Source organism: Takifugu rubripes, chromosome 2 (assembly GCF_901000725.2).
Source record: "Takifugu rubripes chromosome 2, fTakRub1.2, whole genome shotgun sequence".
Taxonomy (NCBI): Eukaryota; Metazoa; Chordata; class Actinopteri; order Tetraodontiformes; family Tetraodontidae; genus Takifugu; species Takifugu rubripes.
In genome coordinates, this window is record NC_042286.1 from 3,232,777 (window position 1) to 3,255,586 (window position 22,810).

At 44.4% G+C, this 22,810-nt stretch overlaps 1 long non-coding RNA gene across 1 annotated transcript; it reads right to left on the minus strand.

Annotated features, from left to right (window-relative positions):
- Positions 1-5,574: 5,574 nt before the first annotated feature.
- Positions 5,575-6,873, minus strand: LOC115248862 (uncharacterized). Its single transcript, XR_003887586.1, has 3 exons — positions 6,733-6,873; positions 6,350-6,610; positions 5,575-6,259 (listed from the first exon to the last, which is right to left on the minus strand). It is a non-coding gene; the product is annotated as an uncharacterized lncRNA (long non-coding RNA).
- Between the last annotated feature and the right edge of the window lie 15,937 nt (positions 6,874-22,810).

Here is a 22,810-nt window from a genome sequence, read left to right on the forward strand (position 1 = left end):
TATGCACAGGCACACGCAAACCTGCTGCCTGCCAAGAGTGAAACCGTACCTCCGTCAGTCTGTTCAAACGGGCTGCGAGGCCTTTATTGTGAAAGGAGGAGTCCGTCCACAGATATTGGTGCATGCTCTCCGTTGCATGTTTGTCTGTGGCCAGCTGCATCAAGCTAATGCTTATCTGGGGTCTCGCCTCACCCCAGGGTCCTATTGAGCGTGCGAAACTAATCCCAGCAAACGGGTTCATCTAGACAAATGGAAAGGTAATGACACCTCGGGCACTCGGCCCTCTTCTTTTCTTTCGGCCATTTTTTTCAGCGGTTTCAGGTTCCTGCTGGGCTGGGGCTGAGCTTCTCTTTGACGAGTGCTTCATGCTACGATGCTGCTACTGGTGCAAAAAACAACCTCATTTTCCAAAAGCCTGACTTCCAGCTCACCAAATGGACTGAAATTCCACACATTCAGGGTGACACAACCAGTATACGATGTACAGAACGGGGATTCCGTCATCATTGGTGGGTTTGGCTCATGTTAAAGTGCATCCTCCTCTGTCACCTGGGTTATTTTACCTCCAGCTCCACGTGCACAAACGATGAACGGATGCACGGAGAGACATCTTTTTTTCGCCTTCACTCCCTTGCGCTGAGAGACAGACTTTAGCCGACACATGCTGATTCAAACGGGCGTGTATGAGAGAAGAAGCGGAAATGTTGGTGAGTGGGCTATTATGAGTAGTAACACATCAGGCCTATGAGATCCATCAGCACCGTGTCACCAACTAAATGAAGAGTAAACACAAACAGGAAACCCTCCGAGGCGGTAAAATAGTGTGAGCATCTGTAGCTATAAGGCTCAGAAGATGTGCTCAGTCCATTCGTATCCCTCCACCTGTTTGGGAATTGGTCCTCTGAAGAACCACGGTACAGCCCAGCTGCAGGCTCAGTCACGAGTAAGTGCTGCTCTGCTCTCTCTCATTCACATGGGCTGAGTGCTCCCCTGAGATGCCGATGTATGAGCTGGAATAGTGTTTGGCAGATGCAGTGTTTTACAGTTGAGGCTGGAGTTCCCCTACGCGCCGAGGCAAAGGATGATGACAGAGGCAGATAAACATCCAGACCTGAGACCTCTTGAATCTGACACATGCTGAAATCTATTGGAACACCTGAGAGATCTGAAACATTTTTGCCCCCCTAGAAAATGTGATTTCATCTCATAATGGTGGTGGAATCTGCTGCTCTGCCTGTACCTCCAATATTAGGTTTGCTCACCTTTTGCAGAGGTCGCAGCAGCAAAATATTTACATCTTCTGCCGCCCAAGACGGAGTCCTCCCTTCTGATTTTCCAGCATGTCTCAAATATACTCAATGTGGGTAAAGTCTGGACTTTGAGGGGACTCTATCTCAGCAGGTATTAAGACTCATCCGAGCAGACCATGTTTTAAAAATCCACTCTTGAAAACGTTCCAAAGGAAGCAGCGTCTTTCATCTTTTTACTCAGATGCTGATTATACTTGCAGTACATGTCTTCATAACAAATGATCTTTGCAATCCCATCTGATGACATCACCCCTGAACGTGCATGAAGGCGCTCGGCTACACCTGCTCACAGATGGCCTTCCCCTCATAAAACCACATCCTTCTCCCTTCTACCGTCAGGAGCACGACTCCAGACTTAATAAAGCATCAAAGCTGTGCTGCCCACTGTCGTGTCCTTTTTGTGATAGCGGCGCAGTCCTTTAATTGCCAGAGGCCTCACATCCTCGACCACTCCACGCTCCAAAGTAAAGAAGGAGTGCTGATTATTGCAAACATCCCCACCCTGAACTCAGCCTTTACACTTCTCATCCCGCTGCTCTCCCCCTTTACTGCACCCCTTTCTTTCTCTCTCCCCTCACCTACAAACTATTCATCCCCATGTGTATAGAAGTCCAAACCATTTGGATTTTGAATCTCGCCAGATGTTTTGTTTCTGCTTTTAGAGGATCGGATTAGTTTATGAGGTCCACTCCTTCAAATTCTTCACATGAACGTCGATGCTTTTCACACCCAGAGCCTGAGCCCCATGAGACCAGTGGAATGAATGCTTGACAATGGGTAGAGCTGCGTTTTCTGGAGAATCCTGCTTTTAGCAGCGGTGTCCCACTTGCAGGTGTTTTGCATTACAGCTGCAAAATGTCCATCTTCTGTTTTCACTTGCATTTTTCCCCCCCTCGCTCATCCATGACCGTTGAGGGCAAACATGCGAAACGTAGCCCGTCTCATCGGTCTTTGTCTCCATCATTCAACTGTCACGTCGTCTGTGCACGCAGATTATGGAAAAGGCAGGATCTTATCGCTCGCCCTCCTCTCTCCCTTAATGAAAAGCCTGGCCCTCGTCTTTTATGTAGTGTGGGCGCGACCCAGCACTTATCCCTGCTGTCTGAATTCCCTGTCCAGGAGGAGCTGGTTGAAGAGAGGAGTCCAGGGTCCCACCGCACTACCCAGCTGTCTGCATGCCTTTTCATTGAGCCAGCATTTGTTTTAACCCACAGAGTCTGTTTAGCCACAACGTCCTCGGCTGAACGTGGCGTTCTCCACTGAAACTCTCCATGATCTCATTAGTAAGCTGGGGTGTCTGGAAAGATGCAAGCTTGGATGACCTCTGCTTGGTTCTGCAGGGTTCAATTGGGGAAACCATGCAGATGCATGACCACCATGGCCTAAATAACCTATCTATCTATCTATCTATCTATCTATCTATCTATCTATCTATCTATCTATCTATCTATCTATCTATCTATCTATCTATCTATCTATCTATCTATCTATCTATCTATCTATCTATCTATCTATCTATCTATCCTGTGTATTGCACACAGGGATGTTACAATTGCAATGGAAACCAAATAACACTGGGTTGAATTTGGGTTCCATTAATTGCCCCTTGGGGCACTTGGAACACGTTAGAGGCTGATTTGTTATTAAGTTTCTGTCAGTCGGAGGAAACGAAATGTCATCTGCACCATTCTTGGAACTGCCTGAGTGATCTGGCTGTGATGGAAGCTGGTGCTGGCCAGGAACCTCACATAAAAACTCGATGATGAACTCACCTTGTCCTATTTTTCATTGCACACAGGAAGGACTCCAACAAAATGTCCATCTGACAAATCTTGATTGGACTGGATTTTGTTTGAGGATCGTAAAGTAATTGGAGGTGGGAAGATAATGGGGAAGGTAAAAAAGAGCAGCCTGCCTGTCACTCCGATCCTGCATGAGCAGAACAATAGAAAAACATCAGCAGAGTCATGTGTTCCAGCTGTGCCCTCACACCGTGCATCACTGTAATATTGCCCCAGGGCCTCCTGACGATTGACTAATGAGTCTGCAGTTGAATCGGCTCCTCCCCGCCACACTTCTTTTTCTGTTTACAGACACTCTGGTTCCAGTTTTAGCATGCATACAGCCTGAAGATAAAATAACCTCCAGGGTGCAACAGCCAGTTCTCATCCTGTGTCTACAAGGTGCTGTGAGATACTTTCCGCATGTTGATCCCCGAGGGTACTTCCACTCAAGAATCACGAGCATTAGCGCTCGTGACTCTCAGTGGGACATCGTGGTGTCACTAAATGTTTACAGTTTGGATCAAAATATCTGAAGGTGAACATTTAGGACATATGTTTGATGATGTTTATACTCACATTTTTGCGCGACTGTCTTTGACTGACGCGTTACAGAAGCACTCCAACGCACGCAGCACCGACAGTGACCCTGTGAAGCAACAGTGAAACCGTGATAAATCGACACTTTTACTGTCAGCTTTCGTGTGCTAGAGTCCAGGCTGATTAAATCCAACAGGACATGGAATTCATTTGATGTTCCATGGACCATATGGCACGGTTTGACCACTGCCGCTTCTGGAACTCGCAGCCTTGTTCTGGAGGTGCGACACGCACGACTGAATGTCTATGATAGCAATACGCCTACAACTGTTGCAGGAGGAACTCCTCTCATGCGCAACTCATCTCATGTCTGACTTTGATTCGCCTCCCTTTTCTGTTACCATAACACACAATCCAGACATCTGAAGGCTCCTCTGCAGACGCAGATGTTTGAATTAGCTCTTGGATACGAGAGACCTCTGTCAATTGTGACAGCCTAGTGAACAGACACTAGACACCTGATTGCAGGGCTGGGGTGGGGGGATGGGGTCTTGGTCATCTTCTACTGACAAACGCTTTCTAGATTGAGTTACATATATGGACCTGTGTCAGTCTGAGATTACACGGTGATTTACCACAGAGACAAGAGCGTCACTACCTTTCATCTGCGGTTGCTGCTAGCAACAGGCTACAGCTCATTCCTGTATGTCAGGAATGAGAGACGGTGCCCTGACGTGATTATTATCTCCTGCATCATCGCACCCAGGCAGAAGACGCGAGGGTGGGAACGAACGTGCGGCAGTCATATTTTTTATCTCACACAGTGCTGGATTTATCAGTCTTTTTAGTCTTTGTGAATTTCCCTTTAAAGTAATTTGATGGATTTTCTTCAGCTGGTTCAAAGAACAATAAAAGCCTCTTTGTTCTGCTGTACACAAGTTATCTCATTGGCATCTTATGGCGCAGATGGCATCTCCTCTCCCAATCTAAAACTCATTCTCTATGTCCCTTTCTTTTTTTTATTGCATTCTCCACTATAAACACTCTAAAAGACTCTTCTGGGACGCTGGTTTTGATGTAATTCAGGAGCAGATAAAGCGATGATATGGTATCTGAAGGAAGCAGGCCTGAGAATGACAGCTCTCCAGACACAAAGACGGAGGGAAAAGAAAGGCAAAGGCAGGGACAGAGAGCGACAAGGATGGATGGCTGCAGAACTCCTCTTATAGGGAACAGGAGGAGATCAGATAGAGACCAAAGACATATACGAAGAGAGAGACTAAGCCAAGACATCGATAGATTCAGACAGACAATCTGCGTTATTAGCCCATGGAGACAGTGTGAGAGCAGAGCCACTCAGTTCCACTTAGTTTGATACACTCTCTCCTAAGCATTATATTCTGGTTCAGGTGAGGGAGGGGGGCCGTTTTGGTCTTATTGGAATTTACTTCCTGCCCATCATCCAGACAGAAAAGACGGTTCTTTGACATGTTTGTGTCATAATGAGGAAAAGGTGTAAGAAGATCAAACAGCACACGTTCCCCAAGTTGAATGTTAGTTGTCGAACAGTTCGCACTGGCCTGTCTTTGTCCAAAGCTGCTCTGAGAACGTCTTAAATAGATCATTATATCTGTTCCATATACATTATGTTGTCTGTTATGACTTCACAGCAATGGATTCAAGCACTGTAACATTATGGGTAGCGCAGTGTATAAATATGTGCATAAAATAAAAAGTGCAACATCAAAATGCAGAACCTAAACCTCGTCCCTCATCAAAGCGTAGAAAACCAGACCAGAGAGACAGAAGTTCAGGTCAGTTCAAATCATCTTTATTTATAAAGCGTCTCTAGGTGCTTTACAGAATCCCAGGGCCTGACCCCCAACAAGCAAGGAAAAATTCCCCTTTAACAGGAAGAAACCTTGAGCAGGACCAGGCTCATGCAGGGACCCTCCTGCTGATGGTAGAGAGGGAGGAGAAGGGGGGAGGACAGGTAGAAGAGAATGGACATAAATTCTGGAAATACATTAGTGGTAATTACAAGAAGCTGTTAGTATAAGAAGGGGGGGGGTCATAAGGTTACTGTGCTACCCAGAAGGAAGATCTGACAAACTTACTACAGAGACTAAGTCTATAAGCTGAGATCTTTGCACTGATCAGATTTTACAGTATATAAATTTGAAAATCCTCATCTACACGGTCAGTTTTTTCTACTTGAAATGTGATAGAACAAAGTAACAAAATCAGGAATTTGCATTCCCCCTTTTTCCAACTTTGCGAAACACCAAGACAGAGTCAGAGAAAACCAAAATGCTAAAAAAAAAATTAAAATGCTGTGTTTGCATTTTCCCCTCGTTGTGTTTATCACCCTTGAGCTTTTGCATACACTCTGCAAACTCATCAACCAACAGTACACTATTTTGCTCATTAGAAAGATGCTGTGTTCAGCATGGAACATTACCAGATCCGTTTGCAGCTTTCTTTGGAGGGTCTTGAACCGAGGCAACAAGTGACTCCTTATTCACCTTCTTCTCTTTCAGGGTTCAGCAGCTGTCCCAGTGCTCTTTATCCTTCTAAACAATTTTGTTGGCGTCCCACAGACTCTCTGCAAACCCTCTTCACCTCTCGCTGTGCAAAAATGACATGAAGAGAGTGTAAAACCACTGCAGCTGCAATGTAACAGCTGAGAGTCGTATTAGCATTCAGTCTTCACCGTACATTAATTGGGGTTGTTGATTTGTGTTTGTTTCATCAGCAGATTCCCTCCTGCTGTACGGCCTCAGACATCAGCCCCTTAAGATCCGAGGCTCGCGGTAGCCCCGCTGGAACCTGCGGGGGGGCGTCTCAATGGGAGCACTTGTCATTCTGTTGTAGCTCTGCGTGTCTCCGACTGCTGGGACACGGGAACCTTTGGGGGCTTGGTCCCCCGGTCATGTCCCATCCCATTACAGCACAGCTTGGATTCAGGATCTCCGTCTGCTGGATGTGAAGAGGAAAAGGACTTGGATTTTTGCCGCAGTGCCAGGATTGCACTGCGTTGATCAATGCAACCCTCCCGTATCAGTATTCTCAACACAACCAACACCACGATTAATCAGTACCTGAACAATTCCCCTAAACATCCACTTGAGGTTTTCTTTCATTTCTTAGTTATTAGAAACATATTCACTTAAAGGTTATCATGAAGTCAGCATGGTGTGAAGAGCAGTCGTGTGAAATGGCTCTTATAAAGCACAACGGGCTGTTTAAACATCACCATAACAGAATAACACAGTCTGTCACAACTGTGCTCTCTCTCTGTCTCTCTCCTCCCCTCATGGTGTTGGGGGGGGAGGCTCCCACACACCCCAGTAACAGGTTTGATTGGAAAGCATCTAGCCCCCAGCAACCAATCCCCAGCAATACCACACATTCCCCCAAACCCTCACGCTAGGTTTCCGTGGCAACTGTGGTGGTGGTGGTGGTGGTAGCAGAGAGACTCATTTGGGTGAACCAGACTGTAGTGATGATGGGGGTGGGGGTGAGGGGGTTGCAGCGGCTGCAGCCCCCCCTCCACGGCGGACAGAGAGAAAGAGCAGAGGTCGAATTTAACAAGCGGGTGAGTTTGTGCACGACGGTGATGTCACATCAGATCGGATGAGCTGCAAGTAAAATGGACACTTCGGTGCTCGGGATGGTTTGAAAGGACAGCAGCCGACGTCCCCCCAAAGGGTCTGGTGCTTGCTGACATCTGGACACATCAGTGAAGAAGATTAGACAAAAAACTCTCCATGTCTCAAGCATATAGAGAGTGAAGACCTGGATGCAGAGACGCACATAAGTGTGTTTTAATAAAGTCAAAGCTTCAAGAATAAAGATTTAAGATAGTGTTTTTATTTATGTGTTTCCTGTAGCTTCAAGCTTTTTCTCCTCATTGTGGAACAATATTAATTCTGGCACTGAAATGGTCGATGATCTGGCTGCCTGACTTGGAGCCGGATATCAGCAGCTTCCAAACTCTGGATTTTTAGGAGATTACTGACTTCAAACCAGTTCTTCCTGGTCACCGAAACGGAATCAACTGCTGCATTTCTCTCCATGCATATTTATAAACCCATGTGTACCGTGTGGGAAGGGGAAAAAAAGGTTTACAGAGAGTGAAAGAGAGCGATTGCAGTCACGCGCGTGTTCGTGCACGTTTGTGCTGTCCCAGCAACCTTTGTTAAATGTGAGCTTAGCCCAGAATCACCAGTTTAATCTTGCCACCATTTTGTTTTCTGGTGTCCATGACTCTTCTCTGTATCTCTCATGGCAGTCAGAGCAGCTTAACTTCCCCGAATGGTAACCATGGTAACACTGACAGAGGTTTACCGGTGGTCATGCTGACGTCTGGCACGCTGAGATGTGGCTTGGAGCCAGTTTGGGGATGAAGAGAAATTATGGGTTTGATTTTTATTTTGTTTTCAGGGATGGGGTCTCAAGTTCATGATGATTCTTCATTAACCACAAAGTCAAGTTGCAAATTTTAACTCCTCAATTTGCTGTATTTTTATCTAACTTGATGTCGCTCTTGTGTCCATGTCTTGTGTCTTGTGTCATGTGTTGGCGGTCAGATTTGCCTTCGGGGGGGTGCACGTGTCTGACAGTGATCATTTGTTCTTACAATCAGAGCTGTCTGGTCCTGAGAAACCCAGATTATTCTTTCCTGTGAGGTGAGAATTCTCAAATCTATTTGTCCGCCATCTTTACATTGATGGGATGGATTTTTTCCCCTCCCTCATCTCCGTCTCTCTCTCTCCTCCTGCTCTAACACACAGGAATTGTAATTTTAAAACCGTTTGGTGTAAATACCACTATTGTGGAAGGCATAATCAAACATTCATGAGGGAGAGGGATCTGGGGAGAGGCAGAGAATCTAGGTCATGGATGTGCTCGCTCAGATTGACTGCTGCTGTGCTGAGTACTCCATTCTCTCCTTCTAAACCTTCGCTTTGTCCTCTCTTGCTATCTCCATCCTCTCGTCTGTCTCTCCTCTCATTTGTATTCCTCTTCCTTCTCTCCCACCTCTCATCTCGCCGTAGCTCTTCTATACCTTACGGTTGGACTCAAACATGCGCATTTCTCACCGTGAAACCCGAATAACGATAATAATGGAGGGAATAACTGGAATTCCGACCACTTTGTATCTCAATAAAATTCAAAACAACAAAACCATCTGCAACAGCCCTCTTGACCATCATTAGTCAAAGAAAAGGTCGCCTTATCAGTGCTTTAACAACCATCTCCAAGCCAACTGTGACGTACGGAGCAAGGCATTAGTGGACGGCAACCTTGTGAGCCTTATCTACGGTATTAACTGCTCCTCAAGAAACATCTGCAGCAGAGAACAAAAGGTCGAGAAATCGTAATCCGCCTGCATTATTCACATATTCCATTACAAATACAATATTGTGTGTTTGCTGGAAGCATTATTGCAATAAGTAGGCGCAAAGAGTGACCAAAAAAAAAAAAAGGCTCAGCAGTTGACCGTCTCGGGGCAGGAGGGACACGTCTGCGGCTGCCATTCCGTTGTAAACTCTGTAAAGGATTATTGTGTTGAGATGGATCAGATATTGTTACAATGCTCTTTAAAAAAAAAGCAGAAAGACAGACAACAGAAATCTCAACAGTTGTTTGTTATCTTCTCCAGCCAGAGCCCGGCATAAAGACTGCAGTCAACAGGTTAAATGTTATTTTCCTACTCAATAGGATGGGTGGAATGATGTCATACTGCTAGCATACTATTATAATTGGAACTGAATTATGCATGAAGTGTGAGAGCAGCAGTTTTTTCAGCCTGAATTTCACAAGCTAGTTTCCGACAATATTCTCCGAGTTGTTCTCTGCCTTTGCCTGTTTTCATTTGAGTATTTTTTGACTTTAATACTGGTCTCACAAGATCCTAAATCCCCAGATCTGTCCATCATGCCCTTCTCTCCCCCTCTATGGAGTATTAGAGGGTCTGAAGCCTCTAGAGAATCCAAACCCAATGGACCCACTGGCATTGAACTCTCTCCAGCTAATCCATTTGTATGTTTTCAATTACATACAGAGAGCAAGTGGACAGTAAGCTCTCAGTCTCTGCCTGGAAAACGCCGTCCTTTAGTGACCTAAATTTCACGCTGAAGATGTTGGGGGGGGACATGTGGGCAAAAATAAATAAATAAATGGTTATCGTGTTTTGCTCTGACAGGCAGATCGTCTGACAGCCGTGCCCCTGCGTGAGGCAGTGACTCAGTTTTTTGTGGCAGTAGCACATTCCACTGGGGCTTTATTACTACCCCAGACTGTAGCAAACCTAAAATCTTCCACGCAGACGTGTGAGGGAGCTTTGACCTGAGTCAACGCATAAGGGGAAAAAAATTACATGTATTGAAAAATAATAAAAGATATTGCTTGGTTAAGAGGTCCGGGCTAGAGCCACATGAAAGAATAGGACCACATCAATGTGGATCTAAGTCCAGCTCAAATCCCTTTACATGATTATTGTTCCCTCATTTTAATCCCTCTCCTCCTCCAAGTCTCTTCTGCATGTCTGTCCTCTTTCCTTCTCCTCCTTTTCTCTGCTCTTGATTCGGCTCTGCCAAACTAGAAATGTCTTTCAAACCCACCCTAATGTCCTCCTGTCGGCAACCTGACAGGGACCATGTTGCCATGCTCATCTCTGGCACCTCCAGAATCAGTCCAGAGGGTTTTAGATCTAGAGTTTAATGCTGATGTGGTTCCCCTTCTCACTAGACTCGTGCCATTTGCTTTAAGCTAATCTGCACTTCTTTTCCATTTTCCTTCCACATGACACCAGGGCCGCTCTTCCACCCGCCCCCCGCTTCCCCTCTTTACTGTTGATGGCCTTTCTCCCTGAATTCTCCCAACTTCATCTTACCGTTATTTCATTTTTTTTAAAGAGACCTTAGAGCTGGACTTCAGTTTTGATAAACCTTATGTCACAGCTCACACCTGTGGTGCAGATGTACCCAAAAGGAACGACTGAGGACCCACCCAGCCGAGAGAGGGGATACCTTATTGTGACGCCGTGCCTCAAACCAACTGATACCTGCTATTAGGTTTTTTTATCATAGATTTTTTAATCATAGATTTTCACTGAGCTTTTCTAACACACTGAGCGGGGAAAGAGGTGCTGGACACTGCATATATGCGTTGGTGAGGTGTCACACATTTCTCACCTTCTCATTCATAAACTTCTACGGTTCAAATTTCTGCCACCCGCATCGTGGCCACCAGAACCCCCTCCTGTCCTGCAGAAACTCCACTGGGCTTCCCATCGAACATCGCATGCATCCCACTTTCAAATCTATCAACCATTTACAGAAGCTCCTCAGTACTCCTTTGTGGTGTACTCTCAGATCCTGCCCTTCAACCCAATACTCCCTCCAATCTGCCCACCACCGTGGGGTCTAGAGCCTCTCATCCTCTCAGCTGAAGGTCAAATCCTCCCCTCGCCACATTCATATCCGGCCTCAAATCTTACATTTCCACCTCGCTTCTAACTCTAATGGCCATATTTCGATATAAGCCTGGAATAACCTCACTGACTTTATCTATTACCTCCTTCCCAACTGCTCTGTTTTGTGCTTTTGAATTTCTATTGTAGCCATTTATTGGTTTTTTGCTGTTACTGTGTTTAATTGTTTCTTATTTTTTCATTGTTGTGAGGTGACCCTGAGTGGTCACAATAAACAAATTGTGTTATTATTGTGACACAGAAGAATCCAGTGATTCTGCAGAAAACCTGTGTTGTCACTTGTTTTTTGTTCTTTGTAATGATTTGTGCATGCTTTAAACTATTTATTAATCCCTGTTTTTATCGTAAAAGGGTACCCAAGTATGCCTGTCCCTTGCTTCTTTATCAAAGAGTTGGTTGATGATGCAAAGCAAAGGAGTGTGGAGGAGGTGAGACCAACAATGTCCCTGTGAACTGTTGGAATGATATGCGATTGTATGAGGGTGATAAATGTTGGAGGCAGTGGGGGAAGGAACGCGGATCCAGAAGGAGTGCAAGTGTATGTACATTAAGTTCACACGTGAATGCTTGGAATGCATATTAAGATAATAAGTGTGTTTTCATGTTTGCATTCCTTTCTAATCTGGAATGTATGATTGTCTGTTGGCATTTAAATGTGTGTTGTTGCAGCCAGAGCTGGCCCCCTTGCCTTCCTGAGCCTCCCCCAGCAAAAGCCTTAAACACAGACGTGTATTACACTCACATGCATCAGTGCTTCTTGATGTGTGTGCTTCAACGGGCAGGGCAAAGTTTTTCATGTTATGATCTTTGTGTGTGTGTGTGTGTGTGTGTGTGCGCTCTCCTTCGAAACAGTCTCCTGCATCCGTAATTGTCAGTCTAATGCCAGGGAGCAGGAGGTTATAAAACAAAATTAGTAAGCATTTTGCAGTGTTGTCTGTTGAAGATTAAATGTTCAAAGTGTTTCACAATGGCTTAAATGGCTTTGAGACAAGAAGATGATTTTTGTTGTTGGAAAAAATGGTGATCACAATTCAAAGCACCAGACATGTGCTCCTGATGAGGCCATGTCGGTGACAAGTGTATCCAGAGTCACGACTCCCTGGCCAAGTAATGGGTGCCCAGAGAGCAGCCAAACCTCACAGGTGACCAGTCGCCACTCGCTAATGATATTGGTGATTTGGTTTACCTCGGGAATAAAAATGATAGGACTGTGTGCGTGCGTGCGAGTGTGTGTGCTTGCCAGACCAAACCATCGCCACCTGCTCAGGAAGCGTTTGTAGGGCAGCATGTGTCAAATAATTACATTAACACATAGTAGATCGCTGGCTGATGCCATGATTGTGTGTGTGTGTGTGTGTGTGTGTGTGTGTGTGTGTGTGTGTGTGAGAGAGAGAGAGAGAGAGAGAGAGAGAGAGAGAGAAAGAGAGAGCTTTGTCAGCTAATTAAATTTTGTTGTGCTCCATCGGCGCTATTTTAATTCATCTATGTTGCCTGAGGCTGAAATCCATACAATGAATTTCATTGTTGACTGACATTTAAATAGTGGCCAGCCTTAGTTACGGTACTCATTGAGTTGTCAGGGTCTATGGAGGGATTGATACCAAGCTCTACCAGCATTATATGCAAGAACAACACAAATTTATAGCCAATATCATTTTGATCATTATTTTTCACAAAACCGAAAAAAAAACATTAAACGCTTTTGTTAACACAAAGTCAAAAATAGTAATTTCCTTAAACTCGATAACCCAAATGTTGCACTCATGGAGGAAATGATAGACAAACACGTTCACACAACGGCACAACTTGGCCGCTAAGCAGGGTGCTTAGCTGGACCAACAGCTGGGGAAGGGAAAACAAACACAGGGGCCACCAGTAAATCACCCCCATCCAAAGCTCCTCACTGGGGATCAGATGGCACCAGGGGGCCCTGCAAGAAACAGCAGACAGGGCAAAGGCCTGGGAGGTGATGAAGAGGGGAACCTGCACTCGTGCCCACCAAGACAGATCAGACTGAAGCTGCTGGGAGCCCAGGAGGCCAGAAAATATAGAGTTTGAACATATCAGCTAATTTGTCCAAATGTCAGAAATGACAGGATGGGTGGAGGAGAGTGGAAAACAGGGACACCGAAAAATCCAACAAACCTCCCTCTCTTCCATATCCTTCTGTCTCCCCTTCACGCTCCTCCAGTCACATCGTCCCCAGTGACAGGAAGTAGAGTGTTTGCCCTCTGACCCTTCAGGAATGTTTCCTTCTCCGGTCCCAGCAGCAGAAACCGGTGCTACCTCCACTATCGCAACTGGGTTTTATCTCCATGGAGTTTCCCCACATTTGCCTCACAATCGCCGGCCATCTGAGACCGAAAGTGGGCCGAACTGTGCCTCTGATGCCATAAGACAAAAGGGGCCCGTGTGTTCCCATGGTGCGGAGCCAACGTCTGTGTGAGGTACCGCACCACATCGCTGGCTGAGCTGCCTCTGGTCGTAACGGTGAATGGACAAAGTCTACGGCTCATTACTTTACAGACTCCGCTGAGGCAGCAGGGTCGCGCTGACTAATGGAGATAAACTTTTCAGCTGATGAATAGGGCATCCCACTGCTGCGATGGCCACAGTTCCTGATTATTCCTTCGATGTCCAAAGAAAATTGATGGGCTCAGATCTGTAGATAAATTGAAGTCAAATGGGACAAAAAAAAGAGAGACATCCTGGCCATTAAACTTTTTATATACATGAGTCTGCACATCCTCAAGATTTCTTCCCCTTTTTCTTCAAGTAGGCTCTGGGTTTCTAAAAAAAAAACGTCTTGACCTTAACAGATGCTATATAAACAAAACTCCGGCAAACTGAATTATTTTGAGCAGACAAAAATTAAGTTCAGATACACACTTAATAAGAATAGCCACTTAAAGAAACCACAGCTATTCTAAGCATTAAAATGTCCCTGTTGCTTTATAGTCATTAAACACGACAGAATGTAACCTTTATGCAACTGAAGGTCTATTATGAATTAACACGTATTGGCTGATTTTCCATTTTCTGAACAGTGATGGCTGAACACTGACTGATGAAGAATGGTTGGATGGGTGATGCGCAGCCTCCAGACGCTCTGTTCTGCTGCAGCAGCTGCCGACAGTAATCACTGTGTTTAACACCGGCACATCACTCAAGCACGTTCATGTGCACAGACTCTCCAAACACACTTAGTCAGTAATAACTGAGGGGGCTGGTGTGCTTTGGCACGGCGTCATTACTTCTAATACCATTAAAATGGCATTATTCGTTTAATTAGTAGTGCTACGTGTGATATATCTGGTTGAAATTGAATTCCATTGACGTTTTAAATTTGCTGATTACCTCTTCTGTAAGAAAATAATATAAAAATGCAACGTATAACCCACACTGGTTGTGACGTAAAGACATCTACATGGAAATACAATATTATATGCTAAAAACAGCAAAAAAAATTCAGAAATTGAGTTGTAACCAGATTTGTTAAAGTATTCCAGGAATGAGGTGTAACATTTCAAAGAGGCAATTAGACCTACACACGCGCACGTACCACTGATTCACACCCACATGTGAAAATGATCCGCAAACAGGCTCAACGCTCTTCAAATGGGAAAGCAAAACCAAACACATGCAAACAAGCCCGCAAATCTCCACGTGGACCCTGTGGCTAAAGATTCTGACCCATTTCGGTGAACACTTCAGGCATCAGAGTTTCAGGAATGCTCCGTTTCCTCTCATCACCTATTGGATCCAGATGAGACCCAGGCGTCCCTCGACGATGGCCCTGTCTAAACTGTTCAAAATTGAAAGCAGATGTAGGCTAACGTCAGCCAAATGTAACTCAATCACAAAAACCGTCACGGCATTGCTGGCTTTTGGATTTCCATACGCTGAAGCGAGCGATTTAGTACAAAAACTGTTCTGATGCTCATGTGCTGGAGGGACAGTGTCAAACGTGTCAGTCTTAGACGCCATTTCATTTTAAACAAAAGCTGTCAATCACGGTGGTATCTGCAGCTGCAGGACTGCGGCGTGACCTCATAAAGGGGAGTAATGCAGAGCAGGACATAGACTCCTCCCTGGCTCAAACATTGTTACAGATTCACATGAGACAGGAGAAAGGTGGAGCATCCTGTTGACGCTGCCTCAACTGGAAGGCAGCTGGACTTCTTTCTCATCCCTGAAGATGTTTCTCTCCAGCCTCTCCAGCTCTAGAGTGTTGGAGTAATGGGTCATCCCAGAATGGTTTAGTCCAGTTTACGATAGAAAACACCAACAACACTGTTACAGAAAGAAGCAGATCAATGAATTGATGTCTGTTGTCATTCAAATGCTCTCTTCACCATCATTATTATAGAGTTATACTCTAAATAGGAGGGTTTTTTTAGAGAGATGTGGTCTCTCTGGTCACAGGCAGCAAAACGCCTCTGAATCAGTGTTGGCAGACAGAAATTATGTCCATTTTTGACATCACATAGAAAGAATGGCAAATTGCTAATGGAAACATGTCCTTTAGCGTTGTTTTATAATACATAATCGCAACAATCACCATAAAATCATCTCTAATAGATTCCATTTCATTGTTTTCAGTCCATTGGGTAAAACATTGGAGGGGTTCGGCCAAGCGGCTGGAATCAGTTTTACACTCGCAGGATGCAACAAGTGGTGATTTCGCATGATGAATCCAATAGGATGAGGCAATTCTCTTCATTCCAGTCATCCCAGCATGCTGTTTTCTTCTACAACTCCAGTCTACCTCCATTTTCACAGCACATGGTTGAAAAACTCTTTTCTGTGGCCATTTTCTCTGTTTTTTGCTGTTTTAAAGCCAATGACATCAGCAAAACATTCCATTAATCCTGTATTCATGGAAGCGAAGGTGATGTTGATTTTACGTTGGCGTCCTTCGCAACCATGGAGATGCTTTGCCTGACTCGGTGGTTCCAAGGTGGGAATATCAAAGTCCTAAAACCATCACAAAAGCAACAACTTCTAACTGGCAGAGAAATCTGAAGATTCTGCTACCGTATAAAAGGTCAATTAATTTTTCCAGCTTCTAGTGGGTCTCACCGCTCTAACTCTGGTACATACTGCTGTCTTTCATGAAGGTTGATGAAACCTTGTGACACTTGCTAATGACACACACATACACACACACACACAAACACACACAGAAGAAGAGCTCTGCATGTCCAGCTAAAAACACACAGGCCAGTGTCAATGATTTGATGTCTGTTGCTGTCAGAGGCCTGGATTTGATATATATGCTGTCAAAGCTTTATCTGCCTGTCGCTCCTCTTGTCGCTCCCCTCCCTCTCCTCTGTATGATCCGCTCTTCCCCCAGCCTCGCCTCCAGCAGTTTCCAATTAAGATTAGGGCTCACAATGGAGGGCAGACAAAGCTTTTATTTGGCTGGAGTGCTGCATGTGATCTGATAACAGAAAAAAATGGTGTAACCAATGCACAGAAACAATACATTTTTACATATAAGATCAGCTTTAGCTTCAATTTTCAGTCAGTGCAGATTTTAGGATTACTTGGAAACAGAGGAATGAGTCATTTTCTGCCTTGAATTATGAATTAGTCCAGAAGGAAGATAAACACTAACCATTTGTATAGATATCTGATTCTGGCATATTTATAGTTTGAAAGGTTTGTGTCCCTTCACTTCAATAGCGCAATAAACTGAAAAGCATTACAGAATATGCATGTGGATGTTACTCCAGGGGCAGATTTTAAAGCATTTCCTTAAATCAGATGTCATTTGCATATTTCTAAATGCTCAGTCTGAAACCAAAGAAGTCAAACAAGATGAAACACAAGACTTTAATATTTGCATTTATCATCATTCTAAAATCCAGCATGAATATAAGCAAGATCGGGCAGTTTTCCTCAAATTCCCCAACTGAACTCTTCCAGCAGCACAGTTTACAGAATCTTTCCCCAAACATTTGCTTCTAGTCCCACGACACCTGCTCTAGTCCCAGGAGCAGCGCTATCCCTCTTTGCCTGGATAACAATTCATAGAGCTGGTCTCTGCCCTATGTTTGATCAGATGCATTTTCATAGGTTGCTTTGAATGTTTTGGCTTTTTCTTGGCTCATCTGTGCTCATTTACTAATGTGCACGAAGCGCCTATTGATGCCGCTAACGCCGCGAGCCGTCGGCCAGCTAATGGACGAAGCTGCTGTTGGCGATCTCGACCTCCTGACCTCTGCTGGGATTGACTGACAGAGCGGGGAGAGGATCAGAAAACAGAAGGAGAGGGTTCGCTACAGTACATACCAAACATCCCAAACGCTGCAAACAGTCTGAGAGCCTTGAGCCAAGAGACGCCAATCTCATTGGGGAGTTCTTCAGAGGGCCTGGGGGCAGGGCAGCAGGATGGAGGACTAGGACACACGGGAGGATGATTGATTGAAATTGTAGTCTGAAAGGACGGCGCGATCAAGGGATTTGCTTTTGCTGGGTCAAAATGTGTCACTTGTTGAGTGATTTCTCAATATGGATTTAGTTTTAATAAACCCCCCAGGAGAAACACGAACACTGCAAACGAAACGCACGTTTTCACAACACCCGCTCGTGTCAAGCTCTCGTCAAAGCGCTGTAGGCGGAGCTGCCTTCTGTCACCGCGCGTTGACTTATGTTTTCCAGTGGCACCACAGAAAAAGAATCTTACATTCACCGCAAAAGCACAATGGGGTCAAACCTGCAACCTCCCCCCACCTCCAACCGCCCCCAGCAAGACATGTTTGGTCATCGATTCAAAACCAAAGAAAGAATTACATGGTTACGTTGGACTGGACATCTGTTGTAAATCAGAATGGATTCTCTAAGTTTCTGTTTTTCATGCAGAGAATTCCTTTCTTGGCTCTGACAGCAGACATTTTAAAACCAAGAAAACCAAAGCAAACATTTGCCGTTCCAGGTCCAGGACAGCAATGCAGCCAGTCTTGGAGGAAATGAGAGGACCGCATTTAGATTTTGCTGAGCTCAAGAGTTTTGCGTTACTAAAGAAAGACGCAGCATCTCAGGACATGGTGGAAGTGATGACAGTGAACTCGCTCCAGAGGAAGAATTCTTTTCTTGAGTCAGCTTCTGTGATGGCGGACGGAAAATTCCCCCCCTGTGTTGCACCACAAGATGAGCGGGAACCATCAGGGTGAAGAGAAGGAGTCTAAATTCATGGAACAGCACCAATTGTCATTATTTCTTTCTGATTACCCTTTGAATTGTAGTGCGTACTTGCATAGATAAGAGAGACATCAAATGGCCATTGGATGAAACATATTACCACGATTTGTAATTTGTTCTCATAGTGACACCTAAAACTACATAAAAACATGGAAGATGGATGCAAACAAGTTTGAGCCTCACCCTGTGTATTAAGGACTTTATGGTTTTTCAGAGAAGAGTTTTTAATACAGACACAGGACATCTGGAGACAGCTGTTCATAGGTGTCTTAGAACTGTATATGTGACGTTATCTGGTGACTGGCCACGCCCACTCCCGAGAAGACTTTGGCGGTAAATTACGCTAAGGAAAATCTGCTGTGGTTACATCTGAAAACAGCAGCTGATTGGTTGACTGTAGGGCAGAGACACCCTGAGTTGCGTCTGCATTTCTGTGCTATTTCTATACCTCTCTGCTATTTCTATACCTACTTGCAAAGCAGAAGCACATAAAAAAAAAAAAAAAAAAAAAACATTTGTAAACTCTGCAGTTTAAACTCTGTTGGTTGCCAGAAGCCCAACCTCAGCTAGTTTAGTTTGATTTATCATGAGTTGGAACGCGCAGGCTATGGTATAGGCTATGTTTACAACTGAGGTCAGCCTTTTAATTCTTCTTCTGGTATTACAGTTTAAATGTATCGCCAACAAATTGCAAGTTCATTTTTCATACTTTTGCCAGTAATATGTCTTGCTCAAGGTTTCTTCCTGTTGAAAGTGAGGTTTTTCCTTGCCACTGTTGCTTGCTGGGGACCCTGGGTTTCAAACTGTGACAGATGCTATCAAAACAAAGATGAGTTGATCACTTCAACTGTTTCACAAAGATTATTTATTCTGTTTCCAAAGCCAAATAAAAGTAACAATTGGAAGAAGAGTTAGCCAAAGTGTTTCTGCCTGCCACAGAAATCACATCATACATGCAAATATTGGCTAACACAAGTAGCTGCTAATGGACCAGAGCTGCACTGAATGGAATTAGGTCATCTTTAGCCTTACATGCCAAATGGCTAACCTAAAAAGCGTGCATGCATTCATACACATGCAGACACAGTGGCACACTTTCACGCATACACGCATGCTTACATAAGTGTGGCTAAATACACCCAGCAGCACATATTCCTAAAAATGAGGAAACGACATTTGCACGTTTTTTTACAAAAGTGTCCCATGACAAAGATTCCTAAGCACGATTGTCATTAACAACACACTCCAGTCTGTGGGGTCAAGTCAGGATCCATTCTTTAGACTCCTGTAAGACTGTGGTTACCATACTGCTGCAAGATGTGTAATATGACATACCGTAAATGTAATGTAGGCAACAAAAAAAAGTACAACAATTCACTCAATTTATGCAATACTGGCATCACCCACATGACCACAAGAATCTGATTCATTTCCTGGCTGAATAAATTTAGTAACTCCATACATATCGATGATGGCGTTCCTACATAAATACATGATAATGATACTCTCAATGGGATATCAGCAGTCTGTAGGGGGACTAGGCTGAGAAGCGGTGGGTTGTTGGTTCAAGTCCAGGCATGGACAAAACCAGAAGGCATTCTGGTAACAGGGACACATTCAGGACACATTCAGAGCATCACTGATGTACCCTTGAGCAAGGTACCGAATCCCCAAATGCTCACTTCGGGCCCAGGTAGCGCTGGGGGTCACCCTGTTTAGGCCCATATACAGCTGGGATCCTATATGACCCCAAAAGGGATAAACATTCTTCAAGTGGCTTATCTATTTTTCAATATTTCTCAACCATTTCAAGACACATTTTTATTCACACACATTTTATAAAATGTTTTTAATGATTAGCAGTTATTCCGACATTTGTACTTTCTTCTCCTTTGTCTTTATGTTGCTTTTTAGAATTATATGACATTATATCGCAGCACACATCAATTCAAAGGGTGTACATGATTAAATGAGCTAAACCATCCATGTTGGCAAACTTTATAACTTGCCTCTAATCCTAAACTTTCCAGCATGCAATGTTTACTTTAGCGCTGATGAGGAATGTCCTTTTTATGCAATCATCTGTTTTATCCTTTCAGTGCTGGCTTATCTGACCATTGAGAACATCAGGATAACAAATTTAGCACTTTTGCCGGACGCTTTTGTAACAGACATTTGGACAATAGGGCAGACAGTCTGTCGCTTGGCTCCTTCCCACAGTGATGTGACCGAAGAAGAATCATAAAGCATTTTACATAAGTAGGCGATTGAGGAGGATTATCATGGCGGCGAACACACACATGGCCGTGCACATAAACATAAACATTAGCAGCAGAGGACAACAATGCCCAAGATGTGATTTGGGTCAGTCGATTGTGGACGGGTCTTTTAATGCTAATGACGATCGAAGCCTGTCCGTCTCAGCTGCGTCACCTTTGAAATCTGAGGAGATGCTCATCAGCAGACATCTCCTTTCTGCTTTGATGTGAGGGCAGATGAAAGGGTGGACAGAAAGTCTTGTCTCCTCTCCAACGGCGGCGGAAATGCTGTATGAGCAGGGTTGTGGGAATGCCAAAGCCAGCAGCAAGAAGCTCAGCAGGGCGCCGAAGGCCTCCTTGGCAGGATGCAGGCAAAGGGGATTGTGGGAAATTACACGGGATTAGAGCGGGCGTCTAATGCCCTGATCCAGCAGGACATTTTCATCAAGAAACAGGGCTGCTGGACAGGCACAAAGAGAGCGAGCGAGAGAGAAACCCCAGCCGACCCTCGGCTCCTCCGGATTAGACTGTGCGCGAAGATTTCTGCTCTTTGTGTTGCTTTTTGCAAAGTGGCACTTCTTTTCTGAGCTGTCTGCATGCAGAGAGAGAAGCAGAGGCAGGAGGATCCTGACGGGCAAACGTCCCGCTGTGCGAGACGTGGCTGGGTCTGTATGTCTGTAGCCCCTACCCCTCTCTGGCCCTTCACACAAGGTTTACAGCGTGGGAGAATTTCAGCAACAGGAAGTTCCTACAGACCCCCTGAGCTCCACACTCACATCCTCTCATCAAGTATTTTAAGATTAAGTCAATTACCAGGGAAAAATTCTCTGACCGGAGCCCCATATTTCACCATTTTTGTTAAACATTAACATTTACATAAACCATAATGCAGGATGACGTCATAGCAAGCTTATCATAATCGAATCTTTACATATCTGGTAGCTACAGGAAACGATTCAGTTCAATTCATCTTTATTTATAAAGCGTCTGTTAGGATCAAAAGTGTCTCTAGGTGCTTTACAGAATCCGGGGGCCTGATCCCAACCAACAACAGTGGCGAGGAAACTCCCTTTTAAGTGGAAGAAACCTTAAGCAGGATCAGGCTCATATGGGGGGACCCTCTTGTTGAGAAGGATAAGAAGGGGGGACGACAGATAGAGAAGAGATCAGATGAGATCAGGTGGACAAGCGGAATTATTTGTCAGAGAGTACTTTAACAGAAACCTCTCAGTGGCACATACAGTTATTCTTTCTACTTAAAGTACCCATAAAGTTTGTAGCCCTCTTTTTATTTATTATACAGTCTAAAAGAGAACGACTAACAGTAGGCATTGTCCCACTGCTGTAGCTGCTCGGAATAACCGTAAAACTATAAAACACTATATTTTTGAGAAGGAGGTAATGTGACAGCTACTGCCTCAATCAGGGATCCTTTCACTGAGGCTAACCCTTGTATGCACACAACCTCATTAAAGGTATTCCAATTAATTGTATTAGTTTTGGGTGTGAGTCACAATATGGGGAGACATTAGCTGCTTGGCAGAGGTTTGCACTCTCCAAGTCTTTTGTTTCTAGTGTTTTAATGTGTTAATGGTGCCTTGTTATTTGGCAGTAGCCGGTATAATCCTTTTGTATTCCTAATTCATCAGTGACGTCTGTTCAAACAGAGTCGTCTCCACATCGCAGCACCGTGGGCTATGAGGTAAGACGGTCCATAAATGTGACAAAGAGTGACGGAGCCCTGCTGCTTTTAAAGACAGGCTGTAAAACCAAACGCCTTTACTGCCACTTCACTTGGTCCGCGACATTTTGACTCAAACAGCTCAACACACATCAATGTTGGTTTCTTGAAATCAGCAAAGGGAAATGAGAAATCTTCTGTCTTTAGAGGACAAACTAAAATCCCAACATATTTGGGCTACCAGGTGGTCCCTTTTCCAACTAGCTTGCATATTCTCTAGTTGTCTCTTTTAAATTCTGTGGGAAAAAACCTTCATTACCCTTGTAGTGGTTTACAGCTTCATTAAATCAGGCTCAACGCTGCCTGTATAGACATGATTGCATTGTGTAATTAGTTACCGAGGGATAATCGCAAGGTCACTGAGTCTTATTGTGTGTTATGTGATTAAAGGTAAAATCTTCATTTGACTTCTACGGCATTGACCTCCCTGACTTACAGAAACATTGTCAGTGCTTAAGAAATAAGAGATTAAA